This window comes from Amblyomma mixtum, chromosome 7 (assembly GCF_055824585.1).
Source record: "Amblyomma mixtum isolate Tamu chromosome 7, ASM5582458v1, whole genome shotgun sequence".
NCBI lineage: Eukaryota > Metazoa > Arthropoda > Arachnida > Ixodida > Ixodidae > Amblyomma > Amblyomma mixtum.
In genome coordinates, this window is record NC_143018.1 from 54,256,912 (window position 1) to 54,271,761 (window position 14,850).

General features: G+C 46.3%; 1 long non-coding RNA gene across 2 annotated transcripts in view; it reads right to left on the reverse strand.

Moving 5' to 3' along the window:
• Positions 1-5,679: 5,679 nt before the first annotated feature.
• Positions 5,680-14,850, reverse strand: part of LOC149336097 (uncharacterized) — a 49,403-nt gene continuing 40,232 nt past the window's right edge. For both annotated transcript variants that reach the window (XR_016284553.1, XR_016284554.1), the window contains exons 2-3: positions 11,532-11,674; positions 5,680-5,892 (exon numbers count right to left, since the gene is read on the reverse strand). This is a non-coding gene — a long non-coding RNA (uncharacterized LOC149336097). The remainder of the gene's footprint in view (positions 5,893-11,531; positions 11,675-14,850) is intronic.

Consider the following 14,850-nt stretch of genomic DNA (forward strand, 5'->3'; position numbering starts at 1 on the left):
TTAAGGCAACACATTCGCTAACTTACCGTACATTCTCTTGTAGGTATACCACTTCTCTTCCAAAGTATCATCGGATTCCCAATATGTCTTAAAGCCAGTCACCAGAGCTGCTGGCCAGAAGAGCCAAAGTAGAATCATGCTTCTTTCTTGATGATTCATGTTTCTCTTCTGAAAAAATGATTATCTCGGGCAGCGCCGACCAGGCGAGAGATGTAGCCAGAAAGGAGAGTGGTATCCCAAGGGCACGGTCCTCCAAAGCAACGGCTGCGATGAAGAAAGATACGAAGCAGTTTGCCTCAAGCGAGGCCCGAGATCTAGCTCATCTTTTGACATTCAGATATATTAATAAACAAAAAGGCTTTGAGTCAAAGTACCGGGCAAAACAACAAAATTAAGTTCACTTTCCAGCTCAGGCTATTTAGCTTTTATATCTTCACTCAGACAGAGATGGGAGTATTTTTATAACCTTCACGTAATTAAATTGCACACATGAAGCTCTTTACTTTACATATGGCCAGAGAGAGAAGGTTTAAACAAATATTACAGCATCTTTTCTCCCCAGTCTCATGGGTTTTATTCCTGTAATTTAAGCTGAGACAATGAACACCCCCTTATTCTCAATTAAGATCTCGTCTTGGCGATCACGATGTTTTGCGATGCTCTTTGTAAAAATCACGATTAAACCTAGCCTAAAGAACTGCTTCACCACATACGATAAGACACGTCTTACACGGGAAACATAAAAAAACAACTCGCTATGAGAGATGATTGGTGCAAAAGGAAAAAAAAACTTGGGACAAGTTTGTTCAGAAAACGTTCGTCGACTCTAATAACCAGTGTTCGGCTTCATATGTTTTGCGCCTTTTATTTTAATGAACTCCACATTTGCGTACACCTAAAACGTCGGCAATCAGGCTGAAGGTCACGAGCAACCGTTTGAGTACGGAGGAAGGGTCGGTGGTTCGTACGTTACTCCACCTTCACTTCTTGTACTTCTTGTATAAGCATATTTGTGTTTACAGCTTACGATGTCCTAACGCATCAGCAGTTGTAGCCAGAACATAGCTGTCTTTTGCGGTGTACCAACCTTGAATGCTCTGGGGTCCTTCTAGAAAAAGCAGCGTGAAGCTGGCTTCACTAAGCTTCACGAAAGGCTCTCATATATTCATAACACATCGTGTAAATGAAAGCAAACTTTGGCTTCCAAATCCTTGTTTCACAGAACCTGTTTTATATTTCGACAGCCTTTCACACTTCACAGGTGCACTGCATGTCGATTTGCGTCACGTTCGTTCGTAAAATGAGTAATGCAGATTATAAAAATAGAAGCAGCAAAAACGGGGGTTTCTTTCAAAGTTCCAGTACTTTTCAAAGGCAGATTTTCACCGTTGTCCGGACATCACAAATATCGCACTTATTGTCCTAGAAAAAATCCGTTGGTTATAAGTAAACCTACGATAGTTTGAGTGCCCAAAACCTCCAGTGCTGATGTGCCTTAATAGTTGAAGATTTATTGCGTCTTTATAAATGCAGGTGACTCATCAAGTTGATCAAATATGGTGGCGTACAGTCAGGTCCTCTAGTCTAAGTATGAGAAATTTTTTCCCACATTGTATATTCAAAGTGGTTGATGCAGTTTATTCGAGTGAATTTTTAAAGGATATCCCAAATAAGAGCCCGTTTATGAAAGAGCTGAAGTTTCTTGCCACACAAGAACTAAGATGGGGCTGCATAGAATGTGCTTCAGTGATGGGCTTCAAGCTACGAAACGAAATTGCTGAGCAGTGCCACTTCTCCGGAAGAGAATGCGGAGCAACCGTGTCAGATTTCTTTGTTTTCACGACAAAGAGCAAAATCTAAATCCACACAAGAAATTATATTTGTTAAATTACTGAGGTAAGGCATCAAAATGAAAACTTCGCAGTAGCAAAGAGAGCATTTCCAACATTATCGAACAGATTAAAAGAAGCACCTAAACTACATGGAACTTAATCGCTCTGAACGATTCGCAAGTCGTCGTTTTTGATGCACCACCTTGATATTCGATAGCTGAACTTTCTAAAACGATAAAACATAACATCAATAAAATATAGCATAGAGCGTGTCTGGATAAGCGAAGCCAGCAACTAACTAGAATGTGCCTTTGGTCTCTTTTCGGGTAATTTTAATTCAGTGGTGGCATATCTGATCTTCGTATAGGAGCACCTCGATTTTATACACACATGCTGAGGAACTACATGCTTTTTATATCTTGCTTGCCTTGCTGTATTCGCCTGGGACTAATCAAGTGCCGTCAGACACGACGAGAGGAATTTAATCAAATAACTCGCTTGCCACTCACAGCTACATGGTCGTCACGAAGGAACTGTAACCGAATGGGTCCTTCTTTTCTGAAAGAGCGTTAAAAACCTCGCACTTACACGGCGCTGAATGTTCTTAGCGCACTATGTACACCCTCGGATCCGAAGACATTGGTTATCCTGCCTTGGCCATTCCAGAGCCTCAGCTGCACGTTGACTATTCTTCAAATTTCTGCTTACCGGAGTACTTCTCTCTCGTTTCAGTCGTTGTTGCTCGAGCAGTTTAAAAGAGGAGCATGAGGTGGAAGTCTTTATTCAAGGTCCTCAGTACAAGATTCGCGGAGCTAGCACAGCGCCGTATTTCATACCTTTACATCTTGCTTGTTCTGCTCGTCTTACCCGTCTACTGTCCTTCTGAAAGCGTTGGCACGGAGGCGGCCTAAGAACAGCTAGCGTCTATCCCAGGTTAACCTGTAGTGTCCCTGATGGACTGGAAATCTGCTCTTCAAAATTTAGTGTATCACATGCCCTGTGAAAGGTTATGCTTTAGTTCTCTGAAGTTGGCGCAGAAACTAAAAAGCGGGGACATTACTGGTTTAGTGGATCCTTTCGCATGCAGGGTTTGGACATCTATATGTCGATGACAGCCTTACACACGTAGTGCTGTCTGCTGGACCATTAAGAAAAGTTCCTCAAGGTATGGCCAAAGAGAGATTAAAAATCAAATTCCGATCTGTGTAGTGTCCACCCAACCAAAAGGAGACTCGCAAAGGGACTAAAAAGGGCACAAGCCACTCTATGGGACCATGGCGCAGCATACGCGGAGGGCTCTGCTCGCGCTCTAGCGTAGATGCATTAGACAAAACAGGCATCATCTCTGCTGGCTTCCTTCTGTCGTGTTTGTTGTAGATTACGCCATTATTTCATGGGCCCTTCTGGTCAGGTGGTGTCGAGGCCCCCTAAACAAGGAGTTTTCTGCACTCTGATGACGCCCCTGGCGTCAGCCAATGAACTAGTTTTTCTGGATTACGCTTAATGGCCTGCGCCGGTTGTTTTGCCCCTGACAATGCCGGATGGCAAGCGTCTGCTATTTCTAGACACCGCAGGAGGTCGCCAGGATTTTCTGGACAGCACCGAATGATCACCGCCACCTTTTGTTGCGAAAGCAACACTACGCGAGTCGCCGAGCCATTTCGTGGAGCTGACGAACGGCAATACTGCGCATGCGCGAGGAGCAGTGACGTCACATGGCGCACAGCTGGCGCGCCGCCACCGTCGCTGCACGGGTGACTCAGAGGTGCCGCCGCCGTGCTCACCAGTTGGGCATGCGCAATAGCGGCGCATAGCTAGCGTGCCGGGGCCGCCGCCGCTGCCGTGCGCTCTCCATCGCCTCACGCTCTCTCCTCGTTGCTTTCGCAATCCTCCAGGTTTACCCAGAGCTAAACCACTGCCAATTTTTCGCTTCGGCGAGAGCTTTATGATACTGCATAAACTTTTAGCCAAATTAAATTTCTCTGAGCCTTCCCTAGGCCACAGACCCGACTACAGCATTCCACTCCGTTCATCCCAGAATTTTTTTATACAGCCTAGACCAGGTACGATTTACAAGTCCTTACCAAAATTTCTTTTGGGGGGCCTCAATCTTCAAACCGCCTTCACTAAGTCTAGAATGTCTGTGGGTAATTAGTTCAGCTATATTATGGGGTGCCACAAGTATCTATGCTTGGGCCTTTATTTTTCAGTATCGGTATCAACGACCTCACCAGCGTCGAACGAAACTCTCCAATCTCTTCTAACATGAAGACCCTACTGCCCTAATTATACATCGTCCTCATGAATGTGCTATAGTAAAGCTCCAAATGGACTTTCCCGGCTTTTGCCAGAGCCATTGTTATCGCTTCGGTGCAGACGGCTTTGGCCAGCATCTCTTCTCTTCATCTTCGACCGATGGGGTCACGAAATAAAGACGGCACCCATTGCGGGGTTTGACTGAATAAAGGATTTTCACCACCACCACAGCGGTGTGACCCAGCAGACGTTCCGCCCGCCTCTGCGGTGGTCCGTTTACATTTCGGGCCGACAGTACGTTTCTTGCAAAAATTCGTGATAAAGCTGTTACAGACTTCGCCTTCATTAGTGCGAAAAGCTGACAAGGAGAGCCGAAGGAAGCGGGCTCTCTCGGCCGCACGGATTTTCAGTATAACCTGTATCTTAAGAGACACACTGGCGCATTACTGGCTGCTACTATCAGCTGGTCTGTATGCCACCACAGCAGGTTTCCACCGCAGCACACTAGGCATAGAAAGTAGCTAGGCATAGAAAGTAGCTAGGCATAGAAAGTAGCATAGAAATTGTGCCACAGATCTCTAAGGTCTTACAGGATGTGCTGCTGGGGTTATTGGTTTACTGGGGTTTAATGCCCCAAAGCGACTCAGCCTATCAGGGACGTCGTAGTGAAGGGCTCCGGAAATTTCGACCACCCGGGGTTCTTTAACGTGCACTGACATCGCACAGTACACAGACCTCTAGAATATCGCCTCCATCAAAATTCGGCCGCCACGGCCGGGATCGAACCCGCGTCTTTCGGGCCAGCAGCCGAGCGCCGTAACCACTGTGCCACCGCGGTGGGGCCACTGCTGAGGTTATGTGTTTAGCTCCGCTGAGGTAAGAGTATTACTGTTCAGGCATTTGTTCGAGATGGGATTTGAAACAAGCCCCGTTGTGTAGGCCTGTAAATTTAGCATCAAACAGCTCTAGTATCAAGAAACCCAACAAGGAAGGTTTACTTAGGTACTGCGCTCTTCGCCAATGGAAATTATTTAAATTAGAAATTAGAAATTATTTATCCTACCACCTACTTCTAAGGCGCACTCCGTAATGATATCTGTGAGACGATTGTCCATTGTTTCAAAATTACGGTCGTCATCTTCAGTTGAAGCGGAAAATCTGTTCTGCAGCAAAGTCCTGAATTCCTCTACTTTCCCTCTTAATGCTAACTCGTTAATAGACTTCCGCTTCACTAATTTCCTGCGTTCCCTTTCCAAATCTAAGCTAATGCGAGACCTTATCATTCTGTGGTCGCTACAACAGACCATTCTGAGGACCTCCACATCCTCTACGATGCCAGGCTGAGCGCACAGTATGAAGTCTATTTCATTTTTACTCTCACCATTGCGGCTCTTCCACGTCCACTTCCTGTTGCCTCGTTTGCGGAAGAAGGTATTCATGATCCGTAATATATTTAAAAAAAAAGTAAAGTATTATTGATGGCATGAACGAGAGTTATGATTGAAACAGCTGTTTATTTCCAGTTACGAACGAGGCAAAATTATTACAAGGCAAAAATATTCGGTGGCGCTAGATGTATAATAATCGGCATTCTGCTTAACACATTTTACTTTCCCCCTCCCCACGTCATCGCCTGATGGCAGGAGTGAGGGACGTGCTTATAGTGCCTCTTCTGCGCTGATCCACCGTTCCTAGAAGTTGGAGTTCACGGGCCTTTTTCAGTTGCACACTAGTAGGACTGTGCTGCACTCTACGAGTAATCTTGCCAAAGGGCGCCATTATATTTCTTGATCTCTTTTTCAGTCTGAACAAACAAAAGAGACGAAAATGAATGCATATAATGTATTCTTCACATATCTGTAGAATTCCTTACCAGCATTTATTTTATGAGGCAGCATGTGTTATTATGGCTGCCTCCCTGCAAAACCTTGCTTTCAACAAGCCATCCTGCTTAATTATTAAACACATGCCACATTACCTCTAATTTCATATGAAAACTGCGCGTACTGACATATTGTGCTGAAGGGTACTGGTTTAACGCTTTTAAAAACGTCCAAGATTTAACTCTAAAAAACTTGCTTCCTTTTGTCCATGGTAGAGAGAGGGTGTGGTAGATGGTCCTTGGCGATCACAAAATGAACAAGGGAGGGGAAAACCTCAGGTTGCTTGAGCCGATCCCTTCCAAGCCTAAATTATGCTAAACACATCTTTCTCCGTTGTCTAAAAGCATGTTGCAAAAGACACCCTCCTCAAGCAACCTGAGGTTTTACCCTCCCTTGTTCATTTGTGATTGCTTCCTTTTGGGTTGCTAGATGAATACTCCTTCCACTTAAACCCATATCCGATCCCTTCCAAGCCTAAATTATTCTAAACACATCTTTCTCCATTGTCTAAAAGCATGTTGCAAAAGACACCCTCCATTTTCGAAAGGGTGTTGAAAAGGGCAGAAAAGGCCGGATGATATGTGATCGTATATTGCATTATATGGCATATTTGCGTATAGTCTACCCTGAGCTCGAAGAACCCGAGGTCCCGGGCAATGGACAGCCACTGAACTACGGTCGACTAAATTGGGCATTTGCCCAGCTGAGTGCACTAGAAGAGGTAAGTTCTCTCAAAATATGTATATGAGTGAATAAATATTCCATTACACTTTCCAGAGCTGCTGAGTGTATGAGCGCTTCTGACACGCGTGCACATACATTCTCCTGTAGCGCTGAAGAACAAAGTTTTTCTTCTGTGAAAGCTATTGTTATAAATATGCCAGTAACGCATTGAAAACTGCCTCGGTTAGCCGGCGGCAAGCAATTTAACAAATTTCATGCATATTACATGCTTTGCATCGTGGCAGTTTCATGAGCGTAAGAAGAAAAGAGCACCGTTAGGAAGCACAGTGGCGTTTAAAACCGCTGGATTGCGACTCTGCGTGGAGCAGGGATTCGGGAGAGAAAGTTGGGGTGAGAGAAATGTAGGAAATGGAATGACAAAGTTCACTGCATAAGAAATGCGCAGTGAAGTGCTGAAGGGAGGGATTAGTGTTTGTATAGGAGATCAGTATTGTCTATAAGGGTCCCAATACACAGTCGAGCGTTAGAAGCACTTGAGTGATTTCATAAGATGTTCGTAGTGTGGGACGCATCCTCAGCACACGCTGGGAATTCTCACAAAATATGCTCCACTGTTTCTACTAAGCCGAAGTTAACGCGTTACGGACTGTTCGCTTTACCTAAACAGAGCTGCAAGACGTTTGCAAATGGAGAATTCAGGCCAAGTCGATATAAGAGCTTCCAAATGGCGACGTAGTCTGCGTGACAGTCTTGATCCCAGGTGTGGGCCGATGGAGTGCCGAAATTGGTGATGATGTGTCGGGAAGATCCAAAGCCGTTTTTTTTCTTCGCAAGTGCTTTTTATAGCTTCTTGCAAAGCCTCTGACCTCGTGAAGTAAAACAGCTTGATGACCGCTACGGGCTGCTTTATCTGCTTTTTCGTTGGCTGTGATTCCACAGTATGCTGCAATCCGCTGAAATTCAATACAGTGGACTACGGCAGTAGCCTGGTGGTGCTGACAACTAACGTCAAAATAAACTCGCTCCTAGTTAGATTTCTTCACTAGGTTAGAGCGAAATTGTAGCGCTGTTTTGGAGTCCGTGAAGACAACCTAACAGCCAGAGATTGCGCGCAAGATATAGGAAATAATTTTTTAATCCTGTGGAGCTCTGCTGCCTAGGATTATGTCTTCTTCTGCAGGCAGTAGGAAAATTATTGGCTTGTCGAGGGCACATAAAGACCACAATAGAAATACTCCTCTGTAGTCGCGCCATCTGTGAAGATGTGGATCTGTGAAGAGTATTTCTCAGTGAAGAAAGAGCAGCAAGCAGTACCACCGCTTGCGGCATGTGTGTCTTCGTATTTACATCTGGTATGTAGTGATTTATCTTAAGAGGCGAGACCGTCCAGGGTGGAAAGTTTGACGCCAGAAACTTCTTTGGCGGAGTAATAATAGGGAGGTGTAGCAGTTACATAGCTTGGCCTAAGCCATAGTTACTGTAGGGTATGTGTACCCGGTACTGGAAGTGCTCTTTTTCCTTGAAGTACATGCCGGAGATGTGTTTGCAAATCTTCCTGGGAAAAAACACAGGACGGGTGCTGTAGGTCGTTGACAGAAAAAAGAGCCCAATGTAGGAGAAATACGTTCTAAGAGGATTCTGGTGTGGGCTAGTTGGTTCATGCTTAATAAACAGATTCACAACAGCGCTACGGAACGAGGACAGAAGGAACACGAAAAAACATAGGAGAAATACGTTCTAAGAGGATTCTGGTGTGGGCTAGTTGGTTCATGCTTAATAAACAGATTCACAACAGCGCTACGGAACGAGGACAGAAGGAACACGAAAAAACATAGGAGAAATACGTTCTAAGAGGATTCTGGTGTGGGCTAGTTGGTTCATGCTTAATAAACAGATTCACAACAGCGCTACGGAACGAGGACAGAAGGAACACGAAAAAACATAGGAGAAATACGTTCTAAGAGGATTCTGGTGTGGGCTAGTTGGTTCATGCTTAATAAACATATTCACAACAGCGCTACGGAACGAGGACAGAAGGAACACGAAAAAACATAGGAGAAATACGTTCTAAGAGGATTCTGGTGTGGGCTAGTTGGTTCATGCTTAATAAACAGATTCACAACAGCGCTACGGAACGAGGACAGAAGGAACACCTGGGAGGCGATGACGATGATGGGAGGCGATAATGGGAGGCGATGACATGATGGCGATGATGGCAGGTGATGACGATGATGGGAGGCGATGACACCTTCCTGGGAGGCGATGACGTCGAGCGGAAGGCATCCTGTTTCCGCTACTGTTTCCGAAGCCGATGAAATCTTTGGGAGGCCAAGAATTGTTCCGTGCTGTCTCCAGTGACCTGTTTCTTATTGGCGATAGTCTGTGAATAACGGGCAAGATGTAACGGAATATTCCTTCAACATGGGCTTTTTTTGAAGAACCATGGAGCGGCGGTTCCAGCCCTATCGTGTTCCCGCAATGAATCCTAAAATTTGCGATGCTGTGGCAACCCTCTCACGCAGAGTTTTAATCTGCCGAGTCCAAGAGAGGTTCCTGTCTATAACAATGCCAAGGAATCGTTCGTATCGCACGTAAGGTAATACCCATCGACTTAAGAGGAAAGGCTAGCTGGTCATTCTTTTCTTGCGACAGTCATGACAGCACTTTTTTCTGTCGAGAGTCGCAGACCTCGAGGAGCCAAATACATGGAGATCACCGAAGAGTACCCCGGGCGTTGAAGTCTCCCCACATGCTATGCATGCGAAAGCATTGTGCCCTAAAGACCCATGCGTTTTCCACCCGCTGGGGAAAATACCAGCTTATTTGCTACATAGACAACGCAGAAATAATTTTTTACGCAAATCTGGATTCTGCAAAAAATTATCCACGCGTGTGCAGTCACAGCTTTATCAAACGAAACAGCGGAGAGTGTGGCAGACAGCCTCAAACCCTACTTTAGGACATACGAAGAAGCATCTCAACTCAACGCTGTCGTAAGGGTTGTGCTGTCTTGCCTCCTGACGTCACCGTCGCCACTGGAAGTTTACTTGTTATTCGGCCTTAAATAACGCCCAGCATTTCAAGTAATTGTTTCGTGGTTTCACTGCGACTCTAGTTAAGCGCAGACAAGCTGTGCACAAATGGTTTGGTTTGGTTTATGGGGTTTTACGTCGCGAAGCGACACAGGTTATGAGAGACGCCGCAATGAAGGGCTCTGGAAATTTCGATCACCTGGGTATCTTTAACGTGCACTGACATCGCACAGAACACGGGCCTCTAGAATTTCACCTCCATCGAAATTCGGCCGCCGCGGCCGGGATCGAACCAGCGTCCTTCGGGTACCCGCCAAGCACCATAACCACTCAGCCACCACGGTGGACTCTGTGCGCAAATAATAGAAGCTATGAATATGAATGAAGTGATAAAAGGCCGCAATATTAACCACCACTTCGGAGCGCATTACTAGCCTCTACGTTAACTATTTGCTGTTGTTGTCAGCTGGTGACGAAATGCGCCACGTATCGGCGAAACATGGCGGCGGTGCAAGCCCCAGCAGCTGACAGAATCTGTCTTCCCGCTCCACTTGGTTTTTCTGAGACCGCTCCCGCGTTCCTAGGTGAGTGCGATATCGATCCAAACTGTTCACCGCGTGCGCCCTAGTTCCCCCTTATGAAGCTTGTACTGTACCTACCCAGCACGCATTACAGAGAGCAAATCATGTGCTACATTTTGTATTTCAAGAAGGGTTGATGCAGTTCGTGCTCCCGATTCAGCAGCCATTGCTTCTGCGCCTCTGTCTGCCTCTCTGCACTCAGTTTGTTTCTTTGCTCACAGCACCATCTGAGGCGCTACAGGAGGGAGCAGGTAGACAGATAGATAGAGAGAGAGAGAGGGAAAGGCAGGGATGTTAACCAGTAAGGATTCCGGTTGTCTACCCTGCACAGGGGAAGGGAATGAGGGGAATTAAAGAGGAAAGAGAGAAAGAACGGGAAATAATCACAGTCTGTCAACCAAGGCAGTCTCTCTCAAAAAACAAAAGAGTGCCTTGTAAGCCTTGATGGCAGTTGACTGTTGTGGCCACGGACCGAGGATCTTGGCCTCTGTGAAAGGGCGAGGATCCAGGCGGTCCAGAGCACAGCGCAGCTTATGTCTTTCGGCCACAAAGGCAGGGCACTCACACAAGAGATGAGTGATTGCCTCTTCACAGGCGCAGTTCACACAAGAAGGGCTGTTGGCCATCGCGATCCGGAAAGCAAACTTATTCGTGAAGGCAACACCGAGCCATAGACGACACAGTAGTGTTGCTTCACGACGCGCTACATCACACGGAAGGCGGAGGCGCAGTCCAGGGTCCAATGTCCTGAGGCGACGGTAGCAGGGAGCAGGTAGCTTCATACAAAACATAAGGTGCGAAAAGCGAGAAGTACAGTGGGCACCTTTCGTACACGCCAAAGAGCAGCAAGGATGAGAATGAAAGCCAGCTTTATTACTTTCACTCCTTTCATTACTTTTCTGCTTATGATCATTCATGCCATCCTCTTTTTTCCTCGCTTCATACCCCTACCATGTGGAAGCGGACAACTCGACATTGCCTAAATAACTTGCTGCTCTTGCATTCTTTTCTTTCTATCCTTGTCTTGAAGGGAAAAGCTCAGAACAGCCTGCAAATTGCAAGCTCTGAAAACAAAACCACAAGAGTGCCAACGTGGAAAATTCCCAGTGCAGATATAAAGCTTGCTCGCCGTTACCATCTATTATGTGCTAACCAGTACCCTAACTAGCCAGTACCCCTTACACTGGTTAGTTTTCCTGCGTCTGGCTTCCTCCGGGAAGAAATGCAGATGTTGAACATGAAGTAGGTAGAGCTTCAACTCACCATGTCGGAGAACTGGTTGATGTTTATGGCGTATGATTCCTTGCCCGCTCTATATTTTTCGTTGTGTATGATGACCTGCTCTAATCTTTCCTCGAACAGAGCTATTCTCCAGTGCTCCTCGCTGGGAGTTGAGAAGTGTTTTCCTGCAGAAAATACATATCACAATGACCACTGGTATCAATGGCTTCATTTATTTTCAGACTTGGTACTTTTGGCAGCGTTGACTGTAATGGCTGGATCTGTAAATTTCGCTAGCGTCTTCATAGATATACCACGCAGAAATCAAGTACAAAAATGTTTGGAGCGAAAGGCCAAAAGTCTGATGCAACGGAGCGCCTGTCCTGTCCACTTCTTCGTTTGTCTTATTATAAGCAAAAAAAGTGTCAGTTTTTCTTGTTGTAGGAAGTCGACGTAAGCATGGAATGCACTGCAGGAAATTATTAGCTGAACTGAACTGAAGATGAACTACCAACTAGCCCGCTCTTCCACCCTTGCAAGCATTATTAGCTTATTTTCTGAAGCTTATATCTTCTGGAAGCCGAGCTCCAGTCCAGTAAGCCTCCGCCATCAGCCGCGGTTTTTGGCTGGACAGCATGCTCGGTTTCCTGCACCGCTTTCGGGGTCTAGCCACTCAACTTGCGCTGCCAAATAGCTGAAAAAGAAAAAGAAAGGAAAAAAGGAAGTAAAGGAGAAAAGGGAAGGAAAAGAAAAAGAAGGGCCCAGCTCGTCCTCTCTAGAACGATGGAACCTATGCTTCGACTGGTCTGTGCCTCTCATTCGGACCCTCATGTCGGCGAAAGTGGTCGACCACGAGTAAGGACTGTGCTGGCGCGGCCTCCTTTCCAGCATGAGGCTGACGCTAATCACGTTGCTAGGTGCAGTGCGTCCGCTGCCGTCGAAATTAGCCATTCCCCCTTTCTATATTAGCTAGAACGTTCGCTGTTTCTCAGTTCCCTTCTATTCGCACAAGGCAGTGACCATTGAAAGGTTAGAGCCAGCTGACAGGCCCACGCACTGTCCTCTTTCTTAGTACGGCCGCTTACAACGCACACCCACAAGCACCATCTCTTCATACGTTCGTCAGGTCCGTTTCGGTATTCGAACTGCTATAGCGTTCGCTGCTATTAGTAAATTGGTCTTTGAGGGAAGTAAATGACGCAGTATCTGTCACACATATCTCGGCGGACACCTGAACCGTGCCGTAAGGGAAGGGAGGAAGGTCGGAGTGAAAGAAGAAAGAGAGAAGGCCCTCGCGAAAATTCGCGCCGCAGAACGACTGATGTAATATGACGATGATATTCGACGCGACGCGCTAGAGGCAACCATGTTGACTAGCAGTGCGAAAAGTTTTGCAGAGGGCCGAGTGATGCAAGGCTAATATTTTAGCCTACCAAGCAAATGAAGTTTCCTTTGAGCACGAAATCATCGCTATTCACTATTTACCAAATCAGGCTGTGGGCACAGCACATAGTGTTGTTTTTCTGACGTATTTCATTTTAGTACAATGTGCATGTAGGATTTTAAGTATCTTTTTTATCTTTCCCGATGTCTACGACCAGTTTTCAAGACGCTCGTTAATAGGTTCGTTATTATCTATGGGCGGTGCGTATTGTTGAAATGTAGACACGCTGCCAACGTGAGGGCTGCACACAGGGGAATTGCATTATGAACACACAGGTAGCAGTCGCAAAACTTACGCACACCAATGACATTCAAGGGTACCTTCTGAAGCAGTTCAGGAGAACAGTGGCTCATAGACCTCCTTTACATATTTTTTCCCGCATTTACTCCCATTGCTCAAAAGTATATTCTTTCATCCTTTCGATTTCTGTGTTCTTGGCAGGCCAGTATCATGCGGCATAGGTCGGCCTCAGCGCCTTAGTGTGCACGCTGCGGCTCTTAAAGCCTGTTTCACAAGCAAGCGAAAACACTAGCGAATCCTGCTGCCGCGGCGAAAAAACTTGTTCTGAGTTTTCGCAGGGGCTCGAGCGGCCAGAGCGACGAGGTTCCAACAAGCTGGAAGTTGTAGCTGCGACGCGCCGCTCAGTCGCTCAGTTCGCTCATTCGCCTGCACGTGTGCCTAGATCGCATGAAGTCTTTTTGGGTTCGAGTACGCGTTTGTTTCTATTCTTTTCGCTGTTGTTTCTTGTTCCTTGTCTAGCTCTTCATCCGGTGGCGCGTATTCCCTTCTGCCTAGCCTATAGCGTTGGAGTGTTATTGAACATGTGGTCGGCAGATTTCAGCACATGTGCTCCTCATTGTATTGGGATACCTTGGGTAGAACTGTCGCTGCGACGTGTGCGCCTTCGTTCCCCTTATGAACTGATATGTTGGCGTCCATATCAGCTTTGCTTGCCTTTCGGCTTCTTTGATGCCCTTTAGAACCCTAAGGCTACCTGCCCCATCCTGCTTCTGACGCACTTCTTGAGAATCTGTTATAAAGTTAGTGGTTTTCCCGGCGGTTATTGAAAGCGCAATGTCTCCTCCTCCACTTTCGTTGGGCTTCTTTACCTGATTGATGCTTGTTTTTGAGGTTCCTATGAAAGTCTGTGACTGCTAACGCCACGACGCCTCTAAGCAGCCCTGCCGCGTCAATGTATAGTTTGTTTCTCCTGTCCATCTATTGTTGATTTGGCTTGAGCAGCGGCCATTTTCGTCCGCGGTGAGCCTGGTGAGTGTTCCTTTGAATGAGGTTTCCTTGTAAGGTATTTTCAGCTCTTCGGGGATTCATCCAAATCACCCCAATCAGACTCAAATCACCATGCATGTCTGCTTTCGCGCACAGAAATATTTCGACGGTAACGAGCGTAAACAGTAACTCCGCAATTCGAAGCTAACCGTCAAAATTCGGAAACATGGAAAGCATTGGGAGCCGTTCAGGCATCAGAATACGACGCGTCGCTCGCTTCGCATGCCTACCATTCGGCCTTCGTTAAGCTGTCGTGCAAAATTTCAGAAGCGCAAGCCGAATCTAAGCTCTTGCGATCATGGCTTCTCTTTCTGAACGGTAATGACTCCATCTGTATGAAGGGACATCAACTGTTCGCCATGACAAGTTGTATAGCAGCACCCTTTCTCGATGATAGTTGTAAACAAGGGTCTTCAGACTACAGAAACAGCAGTTTTTTATCAGTTCATCTCCTCTTATTAGCTGAAGTATACTATGTTTTCCGTCATATGTCGGCTGCATATGCATCATAATGGGCAAGGCAGCATGAACAAAAAGACTAGCGCGTAAAACAAGGACACAGACATAGAAGGAGGCAGGACGAGCGCTCGTCCTGTCTCCTTCTAAGTCTGTGTCCTTGTCTTATGCGCT